Source organism: Ochotona princeps, chromosome 12 (genome assembly GCF_030435755.1).
Source record: "Ochotona princeps isolate mOchPri1 chromosome 12, mOchPri1.hap1, whole genome shotgun sequence".
Lineage (NCBI taxonomy): Eukaryota > Metazoa > Chordata > Mammalia > Lagomorpha > Ochotonidae > Ochotona > Ochotona princeps.
The window spans coordinates 33,093,108-33,118,836 of NC_080843.1; positions in this window are offsets into that span (position 1 = coordinate 33,093,108).

The window sequence follows — 25,729 nt, forward strand, 5'->3', positions numbered from 1 at the left end:
AAGTAGAAGCAAAAGACACAAGTCCTTGGGTACTAGCACCCACGTGGAAGATCATCCTGGCTTCTAGCTTTGAACTGGCCCACTTCCAACCATTATAGTCCTATAGGCAGTGAGCCATCAGATGAAAGCTTTCCCTCTCCCTCTTTCTCTCTTCCTCTGTGTAAACCTGAATTTCATATAAAAATAAATAAATCTTTAAAAACAAAAATAAAGAATAAAAACATAAGTATGATCATAACAACAGATGTGGAGAAAGTACTTGATAAGATTAGCCATTATTTCATGGCAAGAAGTCCCCACAAATTAGAAATATCATACTTATTGTAGAATCGCAAGGTTTTGAATGATAAACCAACAGTCAATATCATACTGAATGAGGAAATGCTAAAGAATGGCCAATCTGAACCAAAATAAAATAAGATTCTCCCACTTTCATCAGTTTTCTTCAATGCAAAAGTAAAAGAATTGGCAAGAACAAATGATAGGAGAAAGAAACAAACACCATTAACAATGTGGTAAAAAGGACGTCAAAATATCCTTGTATGTAAATGACATATTTCACTTGTGCAAGAATTGTGAGAACTGACCAACTATTCAGTAAAAGTTGCAGAATAGAAATTCAATATGGGAAAAGTGGTATTTTTATGCATTAATAATGGTATCACTGAAAGAGAAGTCAGAAAAGAAACCCTATTCTCAACAACTAATAGGAAAATAGTACATATTTGAAATAAAATATTGTGTATTGGAATATTTTAAAATATTTCATATATATAATAAGTTAACCAAAGAAGTGAAAGTTCTGTACACTAAAAATTATTAAAACATGATAAAACTAATCAAAGACACAAAGAAGGGAGGATATTCCTTGCTCATGAATTGGAAGATGTAACATCATTAAAATGTTTATGCAGCTTGAATCAGTCCAGAAATTCAATGCAATTGGTATCAAAATCCAAAAGACATTTGCTGAGTTAAAAAAAAAAGCTCTAAAATTTATGTGTAATCACAAGAGAATGAGATTAGCCAAAGCAATTTTGAGCAAATAAGCACATAAATAAATAAAGCTAGAAGCATCACAGCATAGGATTACAAAGAAGGCTGTAAAGCTTTAGTAATTAAAACAAAATAGTACTATTGTAAAAACAACACAAAGACCAATAGGACAGAATAGGTAGCTCAGAAGTTTATCCATGAACATATGTCAACCATTTTTTTTTTACTAATGTTCTAAGAAAGGGTGTCTTTTCAGTAAATTGTTCTAGCAAAACAAGACATTTATATGTAGATGAATGAAATTAGTTTGTTACCTTTCACCATATAAAAAATAAACTCAAGATACATCCTAGCTCTAAAGGTAAGATCAGAAACTGTGAAACTACCTGAAGAAGGTGGGGGAAAACGTTTGAAGATATTGGGATCTGGATGATTGCATAGATAAGATATCAAAAGCATTGGATATAGAAGCAAAACGGGATGAATGAGATTATATAAATCTCAGTTGCCTCTGCCCAGTAAGGAATATTATCAGTACTGTGAAGAAATATTCTGCAAAATGAGCGAAAATATTTGCAAAGTGTTTATCCATGTTAGGGTTAGAAATCCTTAGAAGACCAAGATCCTAGACCAATGCAAAAAAGTTGGTTTGCTGATTATCCCGTTGGGTCATGAGAGCTGAAGTAGTTCTGACTGGCATCCACAGAAACATGACTCATTTGATTATCAAGTTGGTAACTGTTGAGACGACTCTTTATGACATACTCATGTGAGACACATAGATGTCCACATTTTTTGTCCTTTTAGAGAAGAAACCATTAAACTTTGCACAATTTCCTTTCTTGTAAACATTCAAGTACATCCAAACCATTGGCCATAGCCCATGATTTTATAGATAATTACACATCTGGCTAATATTTCTAACATTTCTCTGACAGGTGGAGTGCAGTATTACCTGCTGGAATTAGTGTTGAATTCCTCCACTGTCCAGTAGTTTGTGCAAGTTTGCATTATTTCATTTGTCCCAGTGAGTAGTTACCTCTAAAAAGTGCCATAGGAACCTTTGAGAAAATATGGAAGAGAGAGCAGCAATAAAAATGCGCATCAGTTCCTTGTGATCTTGTTTCAGGGAATCCAGATTACTCATTTCCTGGATTTCAGTGTGAAAATTGATCAAGTCTTACAACAAATTGTTGCATGATGGGTCAATATTTTTTATCATTCTGCTAAGAGTTTTGCTCAGTTGGCTAGAATGATTCTGTTATTACAGATTAAGCAAGAATTTAATGTACTTTTACCAATGTTACTTCTAAGGATACTGTCTATTCTCTACAGCCAATAGGCCTGTGAGGCTAATATTCTCTTTCTAAAGTTGCTTTTGTTTGAAAGGCAGAGTTACAGAGAGAAGGAGTTAGAGTGAGACAGAGAGATACGTCATCTGTGCAATCACTCCCCAAGTGACTGCAATGGACAGAGCTGAGCAGATCACCCAAATTGAAGCCAGAAGCCTGAGTTTCTCATGTGGGTGTAGGGACCACTACTTCCGCCATTGTCTGATGCTTTCCCAGGTCATAAGCAGTGAGCTGGATCAGAAGTGGAACTACAGGTACTCAAATTGTTGCCAATGCCAGTTATTTGAAGGTAGAGGATTAGCCTACTAAATAAACTATGGTCTTGGCCCTTCACATTATTCTGATTGCAATTTTGACTCTGTGGTCTAACAGATGAACCATTTCCTCAATGCTTTTGTCACTTGAGTGCCACCCCTGGGTACTGCCACCCAGGGTTTCAATTGCTCCAATAGCATTTAGACTGCCTAATTCAGTGACTAAAGCTCCTACTGTGAGATTTGGTCTATAGAGATCTCCTATCATCACAGCACTTTTCAAGATTGCTTCAATTAGCTAACTGGCTAATTGGATGTGGAGTGGATGGATAGGTCCTAAATGATAATCCACTCTAATGTTCAAATCTTCCTAAGTCTTTCAATCACATCCTTGGCATTAAACCAGGATATTTCTGGTATTTCCAATTCAATCACTGAATGCCACTTACTGGTCCATCTTTGACAAACAAGATACACTGACACACACACATACAATGTGGAAGTCCTTTCTCAGAACTGCAACATTAAATGTAAGTCTCTGCATAATGAGCCTGTATTAACAAATATGTCCTAATCCAAATTTATTTTCCTTCTATTATTTTCTACTATCATTAATATGCACACCCACGCACATCACACAGATTTATGTATATATAGCTTACAACTTTCAGATAACTCTTTTTTGTGTGTGACATCCCTCTTTATGAGCCACATCTTGTACCTGACTTTCAGGAGACTGCGTGGACTTTAGTCATGCTTTGGAAATAAAGAGGGAGTAACACCAGTGTCTTCTTAGGAAAATCAATGTTGTTTTTCATTGCAATTGTCTTAGGGTGTGGAAAGCATTTCGGATTCCCCTGGGTTAATGGTATCAAAATCAACCATAAAGCCAAAAATGCTCTCTGGGAATAGAATATCGGTGGGTTTTCTAAATTGGTTCCCAATTTGCTATCCACATTACGGAGACAAGCGATTCAGTCATAGTTCCGTTTCAGTCAGAGTTCACTGGCTTGAGAGACAGAGAATTTAGAGTAGATGGCTCAGTCTGAGGGCAAGAAAAGATCAATGTTCTAATTCTTGCAGTTAGCAGAAAAGGGGAAAATTTCTCCCTCTCACTGCCTTAAGTTCGATTCAGTCCCTCAGTTGGTTGGATGATGTCCAACCATAATTGGAGATGTAAATGTGCTCACTGAATCCATGAACTCAAACACTACTTTTGAAATGTTGAACAGCCACACCAAGAGAGAGTGGCTGGTGAAGTGCCTGAAAACGTTATCTGGACATATGATATTGCCATCACACATGCATTATGTCTGAAGAGATTAGAAGGTGAAAATAACTGTGTTGGGTATGTGGGGAATTTTTTTTTCTTATAGAAGCAATCAAAGGACACAGCGCAAAAGGAATTTCCAAAAAAATAAAAAATAAAAATAAAAAGTCTAGTGCTAACCTGGATTAGAGAAGTAAATTTTAAAAGAGGATAGTATTGCACCAGTGAATAGCAAATGTGAGCTACAGTATGACAACCATGGTCTGTTATTCAGTGAAAGGGTGGGAATACCTTGCGGAATCAAGGTTTATCCAAGTCACAAAATCAACAACTGGACCACCAACTGCGGAAGTTAAGTAAATAATACGAATTCTTCTGAGGTAAGCCAATTTTAAATATGTAGTCCCTTATGTATAGTGAAATGTTCCAGAAAGACTATGTAAGAGCAATATTTGCAATCTATTAAAAAATTAAGGGGCTTTGACCTCAGCGGAAAATATTATGAAAACAGCCATTCTGAAATGCAGTGCTTGGAGGAAGAGAACATAAAATGATTTAAAATGGACAATATGAAATTGCCTTAAGATAATTAAAAGCCATTGACAAATTATACATTAAATCATAAATATTCATGAGGTATCTATTTTGAGCTCAGTTATCTCTGCATTCCTGGACACTGAGTACCACAGAAGGAGCAAAGAAAAATCCAGGTTGAAATATATTTTATAATATTTTGATAATAGCATTGCTTGATAAGAAAATACTAAAATAAGAGGTACACTAGTATATTAAACAAACAGATTTCAGCAGCAAAAGCAAGTCCCTTTGAAAATTAAGAGAAGCTTGAAAAACATCCCTTAAATAGCAAGGAATTATTTGATTTGAGTAATTGAAATAATATTGTTGCTAACAGTGCACCTCATTTCATTATTAGTCTTGCATCAAAAGTGTGATTGAGTATTAATGCTGTTTCAGATGTATCATTATGCAATTCAGCGTTTGAACACACATTGTCAACATGATGCAGATCTGTAAATACAGAGTGCAACAAAACAGTTGTGCTATGAATAATGATAACATTGTAGCATATTATTAAAAATTATCTATTCAAATCATCACAAAATATATGCTACAGAATATACCCATAAACACATTGTTGATACATTAAAAGCCCTAAGAATTATAAACATAGTAATAAAAATTGACATTAAAGCATTAGGCTTAATAGAAAAAGAATGAATTAGATCATAGTGATTAATCCTTTCACTGGATATTAAATATGAGCATTTTAGCTTATCAGTAGTGTTCATGCTAGTAATTAATATCAACTTTCATATGTTATTAACTACATCGCTAAAACAGAATTTTTAACTCTTTACAGGTTATCATGTAGAATAAAAAAATATGGAAAAATGGCCCTAAAGAGGCTGACATTTTGGTATGGCAGGTAGAGCCAAAGATGGCCCGTTTGAGCCCTGCTGCTCCACCTACTAGTCTACTCCTGACTGACATGCCTGGGAAAGTAGGGAAAGATTGGCTGAGTTTGTAGGCCCCTGCTATTGGTTAGCTTACATAGAACAGGACAAGACAATCATGGCAAATGGATGAATCCAGTCACATTTCCATCTTGAAAATACTTTTTGTTAAGATTTATTTACTTATTTATATTGGAAAGGCAGATACACAGAGATACACAGAGAAAGAGATACAGAGAGGAGCTCCTGATTGACTCCCCAAGTGGCCACAACAGCCAGAGCTGAACTGAGCTGAAGCCAGGAGCCAGGAGCTTCATCGGAGTTTCTCATGTGGGTGCAGGGTCCCAAGATTTTGGCCTGTCCTGGATTGCTTTCCCATGCCACAAGCTGGGAGCTGGATGGGAAGTAGAGCAACTGGGACAAGAACCAGTGCCCACATAGGATCCAGGTACATGCAAGGTGAAGACTAGCCACTAGGCTTCTGTGCCAGGCCTGCTTGAAAATATGTGTACACTTTTATCTGTCATTGATGCTTCTATTGCTAACAACCTTTGTTTTCCCTGGGCATTTTGATTAGGTTTTTTTAAAGGAAGAAAAAAAATCTTAGTAAAGTTGTCCCAAAAATAAATTTCTTGATATTTGCTTTTCAAGTTGGGCGTTTATGATGAAATGTATCCTGTGCAGGCATACTTTATTTGTTTTTCCATCTCTTCCTCATCTTATTATTTCTGCACACAGGTCAGAAATTGTTTCCAAGTCTATCATTAATTTTTAGCAAAATTAATTGTGCTTTTCACTGTGCTTCCACAACCCTTTTCTCAAACCCTTTTCAGTCCTGCATTGAGTACATTCTCTATTAAAATTACTTGTTTTGCTCCTCATTTTAAGATTTTTAAAGTTGATTTTAAACATATGAGTCTTCCTGCTCCCCACCAAACATATCAATATTATTCTCCATCTGTATCATCTCTAAATATGAGATGACACATTAGATATCAGATTCAGGTGTTCTTAATTTCTTGATATCTGACAAACCAGGTCTTCTACAAACAGACACATCCTGCTTTCTCCAACTTTCATAAAACTAAAGATCTGTCATTGATCTCTGTAAAGAAAATCTGTACCTACATCTTGAATCCATCCACCCATCCTCATGAACCCTGTACGAGGGCGGCTTAATTCTTTTTCCATTCTGGAAATCAGTGTTGCCTCCTACTTCAAAATTCCAATAATTTAAGTATGATTTTTCATGAATAAATCTTGGTAAATAGTATGATCACATACCATGTGTACAGAAAGACAATTATGTGTAAATAATATATTTTTCATGCATGCTCATGTTATTCAGACTCTGAAGAATATTGAGTAATTATCAACATCACTGTATACTGAAAGAAAATGGAAGAGCCAGAAAAATTCTCTGAGAAATTATGCACTTCTTCTACTAGCATATCACACTTGCTTTTCAGTGTCTTTTTGATAACAAATTCTTGATTAAAAATCTCTGTTACAGATTGATGGTTCAGAATACAGCTTTTATTTATTTATTTATTTTTAATCTATTTTATTGTATTGTTGACAATCTTTACATAGTTAATTACACTTAAAGGAAAAAGAAGAAAAAAAAAGAGAGAAGAAAAAAAAAGGTTCAGGGGGGGTAGGGAAGTGGGTAATGCTATTATGTCAATATTGTTTCCATCATGTATCTGAGGTAAAGAGGGATATTGAGGGAGAAGCTCCACCTGGTTTCCCGCCCACCCCAAGTCCCGGATGTGGGGCATGCTCTGAGATATGTGCTCAAGTGGTGTTAATAGTTCTCCAGTTATGAATCGCTGCCAGTTTCGCTTGATGAGGTCGTCCACTGATTGATATGGTCCATCATAAAGTCTCCGTTTGCCCCATATTTCGCTGCCAACATATAGCTGAGATGATTGTCCCGTTCTGTCTTCTGTCTTTTCTTGGTTAGAGTTCTGAGTCCAGCAGTTCGATTGGGGAGATCTCCCAAGATACTTTGAGGTATTCCCAGATTAGTTTCTTGTATGTTCTAGCAAGCACAGGGCCTGGCACAGTCCATAGCCTGCTAGACAAGCCGGAGCTTATCTTTTACTTGATAGGTGTTCAAAGCTCAGCATTATTAAGGGATTGGAAGTTCTTCAAAGGAAGAGTTACTGGCATTGGGAATCTTTAGGATTGACTCAGATCCCAGATACAGTGGGGTCAGCCTAGAGCTATCTGAGCAGCGATTCAGACATCCATTACCCCAGAGCTCCCCGGCCGGGCGGCCAGCATGCACAGCCTGGCCATTTGGTGAAAATACCCAAAATTCCCTTTTAGTCTTTCTTTCCAATTGTATTTTTTCTCTGGCAATTTTTCCATATCCTCCAATAAATATCAAACTGTTTTATCCATATCTAAGTTCTATTTATACCTTCTTGAAACTTCCATTTATATATTTTAAAAACACCTCAAATTAACCAATTCAAAAAATTACTAAAAATAATAGTGATACAATGTGAAATATCACTAAGCTGTAAAGAAAAATAAAACATGTGTTTTGCAACAAAGTCAGTCAGTCCCCCAAATAAAAATATACATTTTCTCTGGATTATAGCTACAAATAGAGTATAAAATATGTAACGTATATGAGTAAAACTGGCATTTTAAGATTTAATTGTTGCTTACACTCCTTCTCTATATTCTTGAAGGGTCAGTTTTTCTACTATTTGTTGAAATATTTGTTAAGTGGAGGCTATTTTTGATTATAAGTACATGAAAATTTGTAATTGTAAAAATTAGAAGAAATAATAGATTAATTAAGTTTACAAAAATGAAAAAAAAATCTCTTTTTTGTTACTCTCCTCAAAGATGTTTCTACCACTATTCTCCAGAGGCTTTTTACTTTAATGTATAAAACCACTATCCACCCAGGCTTTTTTCTTAAGATTTATTTATTTTTATTGGAAAGGCAGATAAGATTTATGGAGAAAAGAGACAGAAAGATCTTCCATCTGCTGATTCACTTCCCAAATAGCTTGAACAGCTGGAACTGAGCTGGTAAAACCAAGCTGATACAAAGCTGGGATCCAGGAGCTCCTTCAGGGTCTCCCTTGTTGGTACAGGGTCCCAAGGCTTTGGGCCATCCTCTACTGCTTTCCGAGGCCACAAGCAGGGAGCTGGATGGGAACTGGAGCAGTCATGCCATGAACTGGGATTCATATGGTACTCTAATGCTTACAAGTAAGTATCCAGCCAATTGAGCCATGAGGCTCTATCCAAGCAGCTCAACATGCTGCGAACTTGAGTGTGAACTTTTACTTCTCCCTCTTTGAGTCCCTTCTTACTCTAATGGACCAGTGATTTCTCTGAAGTTTACACAGCAAACACTTTTGATTTTATTCATTTACTTCCAATTCAGTTTCTCCCTATTTTAATTTGGAAGGCAGGAAGGGAAACTAAAAAAATAAGGAGACAGAAAGAGCAAGAGAATGGGTCCATCTTGCAATTCACTCCTTAAATGCCCCCAAGTGCCAAGGTTGGGACCGGGCTGAAGGCAGAAACTGAGAACCCCATCAGGTCTCCCAAGTCAGTCTCAGGAGCCTCATTACATAAAGTGTCTCCACAGCCTCACATTGTCTACATTAATTCATAACATAACTTACTTTCAAAGGGAAAAAGGGCAGCAAAGCAACATTAAATGTGCTCTCTTCTTGTGGTTATTTATTAGCTCACAATCCCTAATAAAACTTTTTGAGGAATGAAACAGCAGAACTGACATATTGCAATGAGTTAAGCCTCTGTTCCTGCCACTGTCATGCCACATAGGAGCTAGACTGAGTTCTGATTAGTCTACTTCCAGTTCAGCTTCATGTCTTTCTTTCTTTTTTTTTTTTTAAAGATTTATTCATTTTATTATAGCCAGATATACACAGAGGAGGAGAGACAGAGAGGAAGATCTTCCGTCCGATGATTCACTCCCCAAGTGAGCCGCAATGGGCCGATGCGCGCCGATCCGATGCTGGGAACCCGGAAACTCTTCCAGGTCTCCCACGCGGGTGCAGGGTCCCAATGCATTGGGCCATCCTCGACTGCTTTCCCAGGCCACAAGCAGGGAGCTGGATGGGAAGTGGAGCTGCCGGGATTAGAACCGGTGCCCATATGGGATCCCGGGGCTTTCAAGGCGAGGACTTTAGCTGCTAGGCCACGCTGCCGGGCCCAGCTTCATGTCTTTCAAAAGGCAGTGGAATATGGCAGAAATATTTTTTCCCCTGCCACCAATTTGGCAGACCAGGTTGGAAATCTAGTTCCTGGCACCCGGCTTCAGCCTGGCCAAGCCCCGGTATTACAAGTTGTATTTGATGTAAATTGGAGAATTTAAGATTCTTTTTTTTCTCTCTCTCCCCTCTCTCTAACACTATGTATTTCAAATAAAATAATCTTTAGAAAATAATAGGAATTTATATATCTGATGTTCAAATTTTTTATGTCATTTTTTGAATATAAAAGCGCATTAATGTTTAACAAATGAAATTATGTAAAATTGTTATTCTTTAGTAAACTTGTACTTGTTTCATGATTTATGGGAATATATTATGTACATATTGCAGCTTTATAAAATACAACTTTTATATGTGAGAATATGTACATACTCTCTTTCAACTAAAAATGTTAATCCTTGAATTGAGATTCCAAATGTCAGAGTTGTCTCAGATACTTATAAATAACATTGAGAAATATTTTGACAGCATGGACTGAGATGTTTTCATTAAAAGTCACATTTTACTCCACAATGTAGAATGTTATTTTCATTCCTTTCTACAGCTATTATTCTTTATTCCAAATAGTTTTCTTTTTACAAATGGAGAATGTAACTGGTGCATCCCTGCAGTTGGTGTCTGAAAAAAGAATGTTCCCAATTTGATGTCCCCCAAGTGTTCATTAGTCAGACAGAGTTAATGGAGCAATCTATCACTCTCAGCTCTCCCATGTGAGCAGGAATCAGTAGATGACAGCGCTGACTCAGCTCAGCTAGTTTGTTACTCACAACTGACTAACAGTGCCATTGGGGGTACTGACCAACGAGATCTGAGGCTCTGTTGAAAGATATTGGGACTACAACATCAACTCCAGAAGCTCTTCTTGAAAATACGACCTCAATTTGCTTAGCATAGCATGAGAAGTTATTAATTCCATTTGTATATGTACATGAAAACCTTTGAGATGTTGTACAGGAGTACCAACATGGATTTAATCATTGTTGTTACAAATTAGGAGAAATTGGGGGATATTGAATAACCCCAATCAATCTCTTACAGAAATAACCAGTTAGGACAGATAGACAACTAGAGCAAAATCAGTAGTAGCTCTAAATATCCTGGGCCAAATCACAAAGAGATGTCATAAAAAAAGGCAACTGATTGTCAACTTCAGATGAAAGGTGATTGACATTTGCTAATGTATTTGTACCACTGTTCTTTCAGTTACTATCAAAACTTCACTTTAAGATATCTTAGATGATTAAAGTTAAATGTCAAAAGCATGACTTACCCAATTATTTGGTTAGTTTTCCAAGTGTAAAATGTTCAATCAATGTGAGAAAAATTGAGAATAATACTGCATAGAGGTAATGATATACATTCTTATATCCTCAGCCAACATGCTCAAGCTAACCCCAATGAATCATATCACTTTTCACTTTTGAAGTAGTTAATTCTTTGGTAGAGGACTTTCTATCAATTCTTTCCCTTTACCTAGATTCCATTATTTGTGAATAATGTAGAGATCCAGGCTTGTACCATCTTTGACATGTCAGAATGATTATTTCCAGAGAACTGTCAAGCTAGATCAACTTTCATTCTTATGTTAAAGCCTGAACTGAAGTATTTAATTCAAGACTGCCTTTTTGAATTTGACAGAATGACATTCAGAATCTATTGATAGATTTGAGAGATACACCTGGAGTTGGAATGATTCACCAAATGTTTAGGATCTGCATATAAATGTTACTGAAGATATTCATTTGAATAATAAATTGATATAAGCATTATTTTTAATATACAGTACATCAACTTTAATAATTTTTCAAATTGACATTTTCTTATAGTTTTGAGTATTTTTAGGTAATTCATCTTCTCTATTAAGACACACTTCAGATTGATATTATATATTTTATTTGTTATTATTCTAAAATATATTAAAGTCTGCTGTGTTAGAACTATGCTAAATAGTGTCTTAAATCTCAGGGATTTTTGAAAATCCAGTGTGTTCTTTGTGTTTTAGGTATCCTCTCCCACTCACAGTTGAAGATAGCATAGTACTGAACCACAAACACACAAAGCCCTATTGGCTGCGCAGAACGTGCGACAGAAGTAAAATGACTCTTTTTCATTTAATCATATTTTTTACTTTAGAAAAATCTTGAAAATAAAAAAAATACTAGATTTGTTAAGTATAAGATTGTAACATACTATTTAAATTCTATAGCTATTTTTAGTTGAAAACTTCTTAAATATTTTTATTTTACTTTTATTGGAAAGTCAGATATACAGAGAGGCTGAGACACAGAGAGGAAGATCTTCCATCCGATGATTCACTCCCCAAGCAGCCACAGTGGCCAGAGCTAAGCCTATCCAAAGCTGGGAGCCTGGAACCTCTTTTGGGTCTCCCACGTGGGTGCAGGGTCCCAAGCTTTGGGCCTTCCTCTACTACTTTGCCAGGCCACAAGCAGGGAGCTGAATGGGAAGTGGAGCTACCAGGATTAGAACCAGCGCCCATATGGGATCCTGGTTCATGCTAGGTGAGGATTTTAGCCATTAGGCTACCACGCTGGGGCCAGTAGCAAATTTCAAAGTAATGGAATCATTACAGGTTGCTTCCGAGGGTGTGTTAGCAAAAAGTTGGAAATGTCATACCTGCTTTTTCACTGATACTAATTTGATGTTCCTTTTAATGGTTCTATGACTCATGCATTTTGTGTGGCATTTGTATCATTTCAGGTTAAAATAATGGTAGAACTAGCACTAAATATATATTAAGATATGTATTTCAAGAAATGAACTTTGCACAGTTGCAATGGAAGACAAAGAACATCTGAAATTTGTAGGGCAGTCCTATAGGAAAAAAAGTTAGCCTGCAGAATGTCTTCAACATCAACAGTTTAGTTCTGCTCCTTAGGCTACACAACTGAGCTAAACTGCATAGATTCCCAAGGGCGACCTTCCTTATTTTAAGTCAATTGGTAATGAACTTTAGCCACTTTGAAAACTACCTTCATAGCAACATCAAACAATGGTTTGCTTTGGCAAAATAACTGGAGAGGACTGCCTAAACAAGTTTGTAAATCAAAGAATCATTACAATTGTCTATGCTTATGCAGCTGTTTTACCTATTTTAATATTTCTAAACTCTATTTTCAAGCAGGTATACTTTTAAAAAATATTTGAAAGAGTTATGCTCACCCACAGAGATAGAGCGGGGAGAGAGAGAGAGAGAGAAAGAGAGAGAGAGAGAGAGAGAGAGAGAGAGAGAGAGAGAGAAAGGGAGGGAGGAATGAGAGGGAGAGATCTTTGATAACCTGGTTCGATGCAGGCCCCTATATTTGGGCAATTAGAGAATTAGGTGTTTGTATTAAGTAATGATGTAGTTGTGCTGATTTTTTAATGCCCTTTGACATTTTTGCCTGTGTCTATTATTAGCTATAGACTTCCTTGCTGTTCTATGTGATTTGGTTGAACATGAGCCATCAATTTTGACCTCTTTGAAAAACTGCGTAGATGTTATACTCTGTAATACGATTATCTCTCCAATAATAGTATAGAAATTCTACAGTTACCATTGGGCCAAAGGAGGGAGAGAAAAAACAAGAATGTTAATGCAAAGGTAGAAGCAATGAGAATGGGTAGCAGTGGAAACCATCACCTTCTTAATAGAGCTAGGGATTACATGGTAAAAGGGAATCCTGCTTTTGTTAACAATGAATGGTTAAAAGATTTTCCATTTATTTCGGAAGGCAAATTCATATCTTGGGAGCATGGGAAACAGACTTGCCCAAAGGAAGACTGTGCTGTTTAGGGATTTTGATCCGTTTCTACAAAGCATACAAAAAGTGATAATTGAGTAGCTAAAAATAGTAATAATTGAAGTTTTGTGTCATGTATTTACTCTGAGATTTAATTTTAAGTTATTTTGTTATTAACATTTTAAATATCTGTGTGATTATCATTTTGTCTCTTACACATCTTTAAGTTTTATCATTTAAACTTACCAGAGGCAGTTTTTACTTTTGACAAAACCGTTTCTTTTTTAATGTTGAAACCAGTCTAAAGCAGGATTGATTAGTAGAGATTCACCCTTCATTAAACAGTCATGAAATGTTTCTAATCTGTTAATAGAGTTTCGAATAAGCCACTTAGAAACATAACTGTGTTTAGGATTTGTTATAAATCTCTATCTCCTGCATTTTCACCAAATTATAAAATAACTACACTCAATTTGTTTTTAAAATATGAAGGTAATTATTTTGTTTTAAATAAAATTATTATTGCCCCTATGATCTTCTGCAATTTAAATGACACAATAAATTAACATGCCCTCCAGTAATCACCCTTTTTTCATCTATGTGCTGAAATTGCATTTTTCTGTAATGAGGAAGACAGTCATGTTCAGTATTAATTGCAAGAAGAAATCATAAAAGATCCTCAAATTAATGAAAATTTTCACTAGGTCACATACTCAAGATTCCTCCATGAATTCAACTAGAAAATATCAAGCAACTGATAAGTGAATATATTAAATATAAATGTGCAAAATATGTACATATATGCACACATATATATAATGGAAGAATTAAATACATCTCTTCCAGGTGTCACTATTCACAGTCAACCATTAAGATAATGTGAAATTAGAATTTCATTACATTCTTAATAAGTGTCCAAAACCATCTTTGGAATTTGCCCCCTTGTGATCCTCACCAAATCATTAATTCTTTTTTTAATGACATGAATTATAAGATTTTAGCAACTAATGCAAATATCATTAAAAACTCCACTTTCCTTTTCAGTGCTGTTATTTTCCAGTGTTTTTATTAACACATTCCTTTTTTGTTTCCACACCCTGGAAAAAAGTCTTGTGACAAAACTTATGGATTACGTTGTAATCACTCTTTTATAAAATTTACGTAGCCTTTTGGTTTAAGGATGATATTAATTCAGGAAAAAAGCTATGCTTTCTTTCATCATTCAGTAAATGATGCCTGCCACTCTGTATGATTGCTTATGCTGCTCCCATACACAACAAATAAAACCAACCAATGCCCACCCTAACACATATTTGATTGTGAATTGTCTCATTATTATGAAGTGCTTTTTAAGCTTTATTTTTATTTGAAAGGCAGATTTGCAAAGAGAAAGAGCCAGAGCAATACTTTCTAAATCGCCACAAAAGTTGGAGCTGAACCGATCCAAACTCAGGAGCCAGCAGCTTCTTCTGGATCTCCCACATGGGTGCAGGGGCCTACAACCTTTAACTGCGTTCCAAGGCCAGAAGCAGGAAGCTGAATTGGAAGTGGAACAGTGCACATTTAGATGCCAACACACGAACCAGTACCCTGTATGTGCGCATGGTAACAGACAGAGGATTAGCGTGTTGAGCAATCAGGCAAGCCTAAAAGATATAGAGCTTTATGCGACTTTTTTTAGGACAGAAAAGAGTGTCCTAATCCTAAAAACGTGTGAAAAATCCATATTTCTTTCAACCTGTACTTTGTGTTCTTCCTCTTGACTCACATGTGCCTGGTAAAAATTAGGGATTTTTTTTTTAAAGATTTATTTATTTTTATTACAAAGTCAGATATACAGAGAAGAGGAGAGACAGAAAGGAAGATCTTCCGTCCGATGATTCACTCATCAAGTGAGTGCAACGGCTGGTGCTGAGCCGATCCGGAGCCAGGAGCCAGAAACTCTTCCTCCAGGTCTCCCACATGGGTGCAGGTCCCAAAGCATTGGGCCGTCCTCGACTGCTTTCCCAGGCCACAAGCAAGGAGCAGGATGGGAAGTTGAGCTACCGGGATTAGAACTGGCACCCATATGGGATCCCAGTGCATTTAAGGCAAGGACTTTAGCCTCTAGGCCACGCTGCCGGGCCCAAAATTAGGGAATATTAATGGTTTAATTCCAATAACACTGAATTGGAAGATTAATCGACAGTTTAACTTGGTTTCTTGCCTGACTGGTTAGTTTTTGTCAGATACATGAGCAGTTCGGGCCCGCACGATAGCATAGTGGCTGAAGTCGTAAACTTGCACACACCACGATCCTATACGGTTAACTTTTAATGTCCCAGGTACTCCACTTCCCTTCCTGCTCCCTGTTTGTGGCCTGGGAAAAACAAATAAGGATAGCCAAAATCCATGGGATCCTCACAAGAAGCTTCCTGCTCCTGGTTGCGAATTGGCCCAGCTCCGGTTATTTGGGACACTCGGGGAGTGAATCAGAGAATGGAAGATTTTCCTCTCTGTCTCTCCTTCTCTGTAAATCTGATTTTCCAAGAAAAAATAAATCAATATTTAAAAAAAGATACATGAGCAATTCAATGAAAAGTACACTGATACAGCTAACAGAGCAAGATGTGATTAATGTTGAATTCCAATTGTTACTTGACTATTTCTTATTAAAGCAATTCTCTTCAGTTTCTTTTAAAATTATTCTTGTTCTATGAAATTATTTCATGAACAAACAAAATTTCTTATGCTAAATATGTGCAATATTATAAACTGAACCTGTTAAACCTTTTGAAATATTATCAAAATCAGAGTAACTAATGTATCCATCATGACTCAAGCTACATATTAGCTTGTCAGATCAAGGGAAAAGAGAGCAGGGCAATTAAAGTGCGCACATGTATCCAACAGATTTTGACATTATTGCCAATAACACACATTGGATAAATCTTTTTTAATAAATGGTGCCAGAAAAACTGGACATAAATAGACGGAAGAATGAAATTAGATCCCTATCTCTCATTAGATAGAACAATCTAATCAGGATGAAAGAAAGCCATAAGCGTAAGGTTATGAAATTGCTGGAAGGAAACTAACAGAGACACTGCAATACGTTCATGCAGGCAGCTAGTTCGTGGGTGAGGCCGGAAACAGAGGCAACATAAACAAACCTGAACAGTTAGGACGAAATCAAACACAGAATCTTCTGCACGAAGAAAACCATAAACAAAGTGACGGGACAGGCGACAAAATGGGAGACATTTTTGGGCTACTTTTGACATAGGATTTCTGCTCACAAAAGAAGAACTAAATCTCAACCAACAGAAGCAATCCAATTAAGAAATGGATAAAGGACTGAATAAACATATCTCAAAGGAAGAAATCTATGAAAATCTGGTCAATATCATTAGTCATCAGGAAAATGCTTATTAAAGCCGCATTGGAATATTACCTCACCCCCATGTGCCTGTTATCAGAAAGACACAGATTAATAAATATTACCATAGAAGTAAAGACGGAGACCTTTATACACAGTTGGTGATAATTCAAATTAGTATAACTATCATGAAGAACAGCATGAAAATTTCTTTAAAAGCCTAAAATGGAATTTCTACATGATCCAGAAATCTTTGTATAGAATAGAACAGAATGAGACAGAATAGAAAGTCTAAAAATAAGCCTGCGTATTTAGTGATAAACAGCCTTTATGCAATGTGGCAAGAATACAAGACTGATAAAAGGAGTCTGTATAATAAGTGTGCTAGTAATCTGATTTTTCACTTGTAAATGAATGAAACTGAGCCATTGTCTTATAAAACATCCAAAAAATAATTTGAAATGCATTAGACATATTGATGTGAGGTCTGTAGCTGTCAACAATCTGGGACAAAGTATAGTGGCAATACTCTCGATACTGATCTTTGTTATGATTTTTTTTGGATATGATGCCAAAACAATGGGCAAGGAAAATAATTAACTGAACGGAACCATAAAACATACAGGGGAGAATGTGTTGTAAACTACACAAGTTTATTCAATCCATTCTAATGCTCTGTTTTGAAGTACTGCTGAAGTGTCTCAGGACAGAGGAGAGAGGATAGGAATTCACAGCCATGTCGGATTTATTTTCAAAGAAAAAATAAATCCACAGAGGCTGAACAACTCTCCAAGGAGCTGGAGTGAACATGTGGGCGTGGAGCAATCTTTTGGCAGGCTGGGCTTTTTTAGAGTTTGGGCTCTTTGGGGTGGGACATAGCAAGAAAATGGAGGAATGGGCCAGGGCCCAAATTATTTCAAGTTAAGCATGTCTTATTCTCTGGGAGCAAGGAAATGAGGAGATTGGGGTAGGGACAGGTTAGAATGGTCTTTTGAAATGCAGTGCAGGAGCCAGTGCCAGGGCTTGACAGGCTTATTCCCCATTCCGTGGTGCCATCTTCCTTTATATGTGTCAGCTCATGTTCTGGCTGTTGCACTTCTTACCCCAGCTCTCTCCTTATGATCTAGGGAAACAGTCAATTGTGGCACAAATTCTGGACCTTGTACTCCTGTGGGAGACCAGGAAGAGCCTGCTTACTCCTGGCTTCAGATCAGCTCAGCTCTGGCCACTGCAGCCGTTTGTGGAGTTACCTAGTGAATGGGTCCTCTCCTCTCTGTCTCTCTCACTCACTTTTTAAAAATAAATCTGTCTTGAAAATAAAAACAGAGAGAGAGAGGGAGAGAAAGAAGGAAAGAAAGAAAGAAAGAAAGAAAGAAAGAAAGAAAGAAAGATAGAAGGAAAAAAAAGTTGTGTAAAGGAGTCCCTCACTTGTGTTCTTGTCACCTCAGTTTGAATTACTCATTCTTTTGGCCTTAATCTCTGTAATTCAGTGGACTTAAATGTTTGCTGGTACACATTCTGCTGTTTTGTTTGCTTTAAAGCATTACATTGTGGAAGACGGCCCTGGTGCTTGTTGCTCTGCCGCTTACATGGGAAATGTGGATGAAGCCCCTTCAGCCTGCCACAGTCTTGGCTATTGTGGTTATTTAGGTGGCAAAACTGAGGGTAGAAGATGTCTGTTCTTCCATGTCTGCCTTAATTTCAAACAACTATTTTTTCTTTAAATTAAAAAGGAGACATTGTATTGAGGTTTAAAGTGCAAACAGAATACTCACAGAAGTGTCAAAAAGACAAGTTAAAATAAAAAAAATAGACTTAAAAAAAAAAAAAAAAGAAAGAAAGACAAGAGGCTAAATCTTCCCGTGAAAAGAAAGGGAACCGACTTCTACAACCCTGGAACATTTGCTACAGACAATGTGTAGCTACTTTGTCATCTCTTTGAAATATCTATATATCTTTTTGAAAACTGGATAGGCCTTTTGTCAGTTTTATGACCTAGAAATGTCTTTTTCAAGGCCGTGTAAGTCATGTCTATGAAATGCAAACATCAAGGGAGACAGTGTTATGGAGAGAGATCCCGCTGGACAGAAGTGTAGGATGTAAGAATGAAGCTTGGATACAGCAGCACCCATTGTATTCCAGGAATCACTGCCCTGCAAGGCCAAAGTCAGGGGTGTTTCAGCTTGCAGTGGCATGTAGTAGTTAACCAATCAACTATGATGGCCTGCAGTGCAAAGCATCTAATCAACTGAAGTTTAGGCTACACTTTAAGCCAATCGGCCAGCATGTTTACAGAAGCGGTTAGCTGCAGTTAGCCTTGTGCAAACAGTCAAAAAACCAAAATGTAGCCACATTTGCCAAGGGTCATGTGGTGCTATTATCCAGTTGTACCTTTCTACATATTGTCCTTATTTCTACATATTGCACCCTTATTGTCAAGTTGTTTTTTTGGCCGGGGGGCGGCGAGAAGTAATAGCCCGGTGTCTGAGGGCTTTGTACTTTGCTATGGATTGCCGAAATGCTTCCTGTTTCAGAGTAGTTTGTTTCTTTGGATAAAGCCACCACTTAACAAAGATGGTCACATCCATTTCTGGGTAATTATAATGAAGTACTTAGAAAAGCTGTTGGTGTCAAGTCTTGTTGAGTTTTAATTATAGCTCATGATGAAAACTTACATGCAATGAGTTGACTTGTTACTCATGTGAAGGGCACAATTTTATTTGTGTCTTTGCGTTTTCTTAGTGGATTGCCTGTGATTTGTATAGCATAGCATTTTTTATGTAACACATGCCTAAATTTGTATTTATGTGAAGTTGTCTTTATATGCCAATTTTATAAGTTTGAAATGTTTGAAAGTGACTCACAGAAAATAGTCATCACTGTGACAAATATCATCAATACGAAGAAAATTCTAAATAAATATTAAAAGTGATACAGTCAGGGACTGGTCTTGTGACACACCAGATTAAACTACCCTTTACAATCCCAGCATTATGTATGCACAGCAGTGTGAGACCTGGCTTCTCAAGCAGCTGCCTACCAAAGAGCAAGATGCTTCATGTGCACTGCATCCACACCACAATCTGCATGAAAATTTAGGCTTTTTGACTTCATTCTGGTCTAGTTCCAGGCAATTGCAGCCATGTGGCAGTGAACCAGCAAATGGAAGAGCTCTCCATCTTTCTCCCCCAACCTCTCTCTCTCCTTCTCTCTCTCTCTGTATCTCCGATTTTCAATGAAATACATTTATCACATTATTGAGAAAATTTCAGGAAAATGAAGAGAAACTTAAAGTTTTGAAAACTGAATGCGACAAAGAAAGCCAATTGACCTGCCTACAGGACTTTCCTGGAAGGATCATACAAAGCGAACAGAAATAGCTAAAACATAAAATATTCTAGCTTTGAAAAATAGACCTAGCTACACAGATTAGATTTTCCCCAAATGTTGAGCAAGATGAACAGGTTGAAAAAAATGTCATAAAGGGACTTTTTTGGTAACTTTTTTGCAATAACGTGCATAGATAAACAGGTAATCATAATTATCTTTTTTTAAGATTTATTTATTTTTATTACAAAGTCAGATATACAGAGAGGAGAGACAGAGAGGAAGATCTTCCATCCGATGATTCACTCCCCAAGTGAGTGCAACGGCCGGTGCTGCACCGATCCGAAGCCAGGAACCAGGAACCTTTTCTGGGTCTCCCACGCAGGTGCAGGGTCCCAAACCTTTGGGCCATCCTTGACTGCTTTCCCCAGGCCACAAGCAGGGAGCTGAATGGGAAGTGGAGTTGCCGGGATTAGAACCGGCGCCTATATGGGATCCCGGCGTGTTCAAGGCAAGGACTTTAGCCTCTAGGCCACGCCACCGGGCCTGGTAATCATAATTATCTTAAGCACAAATGGTCAACATCAAAGTAAAAGAATCAGATAGATGTCAGGCCTCTCACCAATATTGTAACTATAAGAAAATAATGAAAAAATAATGAAAGGATAGTAAGGTAAAATATTGAAAAAATTTGATCAAGTTCTGAGAAAATAGTTATGCAAAAATCAATTTTCATATTGATTCATTAATTGAATTTGAGAACAGTCTTAAAATAATTTTAGCAATCACATGCTCAAATATTCATGTTTTGCACATTTGCTTCTGAGTTTAATTCAGGACTGAAAGAAAAACTGATATAGTAATTTGCAAAGAGCTAACTGTAGAGGGATTCAGAAAACAGTGACTGCACCGCAGAAATCTGACATCTGAATGAAAATGCAGAACCAGGTGCATCCATAAAGGAAAAGGCACTTCAATGGTATCTGAGCTTCCACATTACAAACATAATTTAGTATGACCATGAATAGAATAAATTTAAGATAGTATTCAATCAATAATAAATAAAAAGTGGTTACAGTTCTTTAAAGCAAACAGCTCAAGAAAAATATTTGATACGAAGTAAACTGGCAAATGGTAAATTTTTGAGCAGCTGATGGAGAGTAGGAAAAGTTTACATTTGGCCTTGGAAGCAGAAATGTGAGTCAGGTTCACAATGTTGATGACATTTAACTTTATGTCAGAATGTAACATCCCTTGGCGCAGGATATTTTTATTCCATTTTTCTTTTTCTTTCTTTCTTTTTTTGTTTTCTGCTAAATCCACATTGTCTAAAATAGTATTTCACCTGTGATAAATGCTAAGTAACTGTTTGTTAATAGAAGTGGGTAGTTTTCACTTACAACAAGGCTTCTTATCGGTAGATTATGTGTTTTATGAAAAACGTATTCTTACTTTTTATATAATGTGAAAATATGTTCATGTACTTCATACTGTTACAGGGAATTTGATGTAAAGAATGCAAGTCACTTCAATTCTTGTTTCACTTGAAAGAAGAATTTTCATGTGGACAATTTCACACAGCAAAGTGAGCTCTAATAAAGACAGAAATCTGCTAAAGCAACATGAAGGGCTTCTGAAAGACTAGGAAAATGGTGGAACCAATGTCTTCAGATGATTCCAGTGAGCTGAACAAAGGCTAACCACCAATATTGTGGTGTGAACAAATCTGTGTGGTTTGTTCTTAATAAAAACCAATCAGAAGATAACTTGGTCAGTTCTCATAAGCTAATACTCAAGAAGGTGAGATGTTCATTTTGTCTTTTTAAAGTAGCTTTTGGGAGTAAGCAAGCGTCTTGTATGGTTTTTAAGCGCTGCTCCTTCTCACCCAAACAGGGGCATGGCCCCAACTACCCATCAGCCGAGCAAACAGTCAGAACACTTAAAGATTTAAAAGCTGAGTGATGCCTTCCGCCCTACCCTCCCTCACATCCACATTCCAACCTTCCCTTACTTCCTTTCTATTTTGTTCCAAAAGACAGGATTACATTTCTTTTTATGGCTAAGTATTTATTAATCCATAGTGTATAAGTTTTCTTTACCCAATCATCAGTTCATGGACATCTGAGCTAAATTCATGTCTTAGCTATTGTAAAATGAGCTGCTATAAAACTGGGGATATAGATCATTATTTTTAATGCTGATTTCAGTCTCTTCAGATAAATGATCAGTAATAGGATGACTGAGTCATATGGTAGATCTATTTTTAAATTTCTGAGTAATACACTGCTTTTCATGTAGGTGTGATATTTTACATTTGAACCAACAACACTTTAGGGTATCTCATTTTTTATGCAAGAAAATTCAACAAAGCATGCCATATCAGAGTACTGTGATAAAACGGAAAATTATGAGATGAATGTTTTCTTTCATTTTGGTAGTATTAGAACTTAAATACGCCTCATTATGAAATCCTAAGAAGTGAAACTATAATTACTGATGTAATGATAATGTTATAAGGTAAATTAGGTAAATAACGATAATATAAGCAATAATTATTTGATTGTATCACAATTTCTCCTAGTATTTATAATACGGGTGTGCATTTTGTATATTTGGATTCTTAGTATAATGGATGCTTCTTTGTTGATTTTTAAATTCTTAAATAAGCAATGCAAGGAATTTTAAATGTTTTCTTTTTCATATTTAAGCAGAACTGTTAAGCTGTGATATTGTTTTCCTTATAGAGTTTTCCAAAGACGCATTGTAAAGAACAACATGATATTGCTCTGTAAGAACAGTAAGTCATTCCCTGAAAAATACCTTTCTCTACTTGCTCATGTTGAATGAGATGGCGTTGAAATCTGGTTTGAAGGGTTTTCTCTCTTTTCCCATTTGCTTGCTTGCTGTAAAATAGAGCCCAATGCACATAGCAAACAGGAACCTGTGTGAGAAACACAGTAAGACCAGATTTAGTTCAGGGACAGCTTATGTCATGGAGCCAAAGGAAGGAAATAATAGTAATAACTCTGCTTCAATGGTTGGGTAATAAAACCATTGTATATGGCCCAAGATTGCCCACCAATGGAGCATTTTGGCATTCTTTGAGGATAATAATAATAATAATAACAATAATAATAAGCCCACTACTTTATAAAACAGATGTTTTTAGTTCAAACAGTAAATCCCAATATTAAATGGCATTATGAACAATAGTTCAACATTGTGACAGCATTCAAGAGGGAATGAAGAGAAGTGACATACTTACTGAATGCATCTCATCCTTGCTAGTTGTATTGGAAATGGGAAACAGAGCTATTGTGCCCTTCCATAAACAGAGGACATTGTAGGTACATAACACTGAATTAGAAGAAAAAAGTTTCCTTTTTACTCTGGAAAATCAATAGTATTTGTTCCTAAAACTTAGTGGGTGAAAGAAGTGGGAAAAAATTCTTTTTTTTAAATCTTTTATTTATTACTATTATTATCATTATCACTTTAAGATATAGTTCTATAGGCCCCTTGGATTTCTCTATCCTGTCCCCACTCTCCCCACCCACCAAGTTCCCCTATATCATTACTAAAGTATAGTTCTTCATACACAGTCATATGTCCATTATTGTGGGCATGGATAATGGCAGATAGTGATAGTCCAGCATCTTATTGTCAAGATATAGTAAACAGTTTCATTGGGAGTCCATCTTTAGTCTGGAAGTAGAGATGCATACTACATTGTATCCTCACATCTGGATATATTAGTCTCCATTTCACAATTACTGTACATCCCCTTAAATGAAAAGCCACAATACAAAATCAGCAATAGGAAGAAAAATAGAAATTTACAATGCCATGAAGTTAAATAAGTTTACTCGATATGAGAGTCCTCATTACACAGCTAATATACAACCCTTAAATGAAAAGCCACAAAACAAAATCAACAACATGAAGAAAAACTAAGTTAGCAACCCCATGAAGTTAAATAATATGAATGTTAAATAATACTGAATATCTAATGTGTCACTAAAGAAATGAAAATTAAGAACCTTCTTGAAGAAAATGATGCTACTGTATGATCTGAGTCATTGAAGAATTTAATCAGAAGAAAGTGTTTTGAAGAGATGAAACTAACAACAACAACAAAATCGAAATCCGTGAGATATAGTTTCCGCTGATTTTTGTTGGATAATGTGTCTCCTGTAGGCAACAGATGGGTTTTGTTTTTTAATCCAGTCTACTAATCTATAACATTTGTTTGAGCTTAAGCCATTTACGTTCAGAGTTAATATGAATGGGTGGTACTTTGGTCCTGTCATTTTAGCAATGGGTTGTTCATTGATTTAGTCTTCTGTTGTCATTTTACTGGGATGTTCTTCATATTGGTTTTGGTAGGTGCTATTCCTCTTCTCTGTCAAAAGAATATCTTTAAGTATCCTTTGTAGGTCAAATCTTAAAGAGGCAAATTCTTGTAACTTTCTGGACTGTGGAAGAATTTTATTTCATTTTCAATACAAAAGGAAGCTTTGCTGGATATGTTATCCTGAGCCAACAAGTTTTTTCTTTTAGAATTTGGAATATGTCACTCCATTCTCTTCTGTCCTGTAGAATTTTCTGTGAGAGATCTCCTGTGAGTTTAATTGGCATTTCTTTATTTGTCAATTGATTTTTTTCATGTGCACATTTAAGGATCTTTTCCTTATATTCGATTGAAGAGTGCTTGATAATCATGTGACTTGGTGAAAATAGCTTTTGGTCAACCCTGTTGGGAGTTCTGTGGCCCTCCCGGATCTTGTTTCCCAATTCTTTCTCCAGATTAGGGAAATTTTCCTTTATTATTTTATTGAATACACCTTTAATCCCGGGCTCTCTCTCTCTCTCCCAGGCTCTCTCTCTCCAGCCCTCTGGAACTCCCTTAATTCTTATATTTGACCTTTTAATGGTGTCTTTCAATTCTTGACAATTTTTTTTTAGCTTGACCCAGCTTTGCTTCCAGCTTTTTGTTTGTATCTTCCAATTTGGAGATTCTTTCTTCTGTCTGCTTCATTCTATTTTGGAGAATCTCCACTGTGCTTTTAATTTGCTCCACTGTATTCTCCATTTCTAATGTATCAGCTTTCATTTGATTCATTTCCAGTGTGACATATTTCTTTAATTCATTGCTCGCCTGCTTTATATGCTTCTCATTGTTGATCAGAAGCTTTGTTACAAGTGTTTGAATTTTGTATCTCCCATTTTCTCGATGTCTTTCTCAGGTAACTCTGAGGTTGGCGTAAGATTTTGCTCCTTTGCAGGGGAGTCTTCAACAATATTCATTTTGCCTTTGTCTCTTCTTTTGCTCTTGGTAATTGTACTTCTGGTTAGCAGAGTCTTCTCCTTGGGGCAGGTTTCTAAGCTGTGTCACCCATAGGTCTACAATTCAGTTTTACTTATTGCAGTTGGTATACGGCTGTTTGTTTGCAGTCAATTGGTCCACTCACTCCAGCAACTTCCAGATCTGGTTTCTTTACATTAGATTTCCACTATGGTCTCCATAGCCACAGTTCCTGGCTCAGCAGTCTCCACCTCCTGTGATATCATGCTGCTGCTTCATTGTTGTCTCTACAACTTTTCTCCCCCAGAAGTAGGAGATATTTCTAAACAGGATCAACAAAGTTGATACCTCTACCAGTCGTTTAAAAACAGATAACAA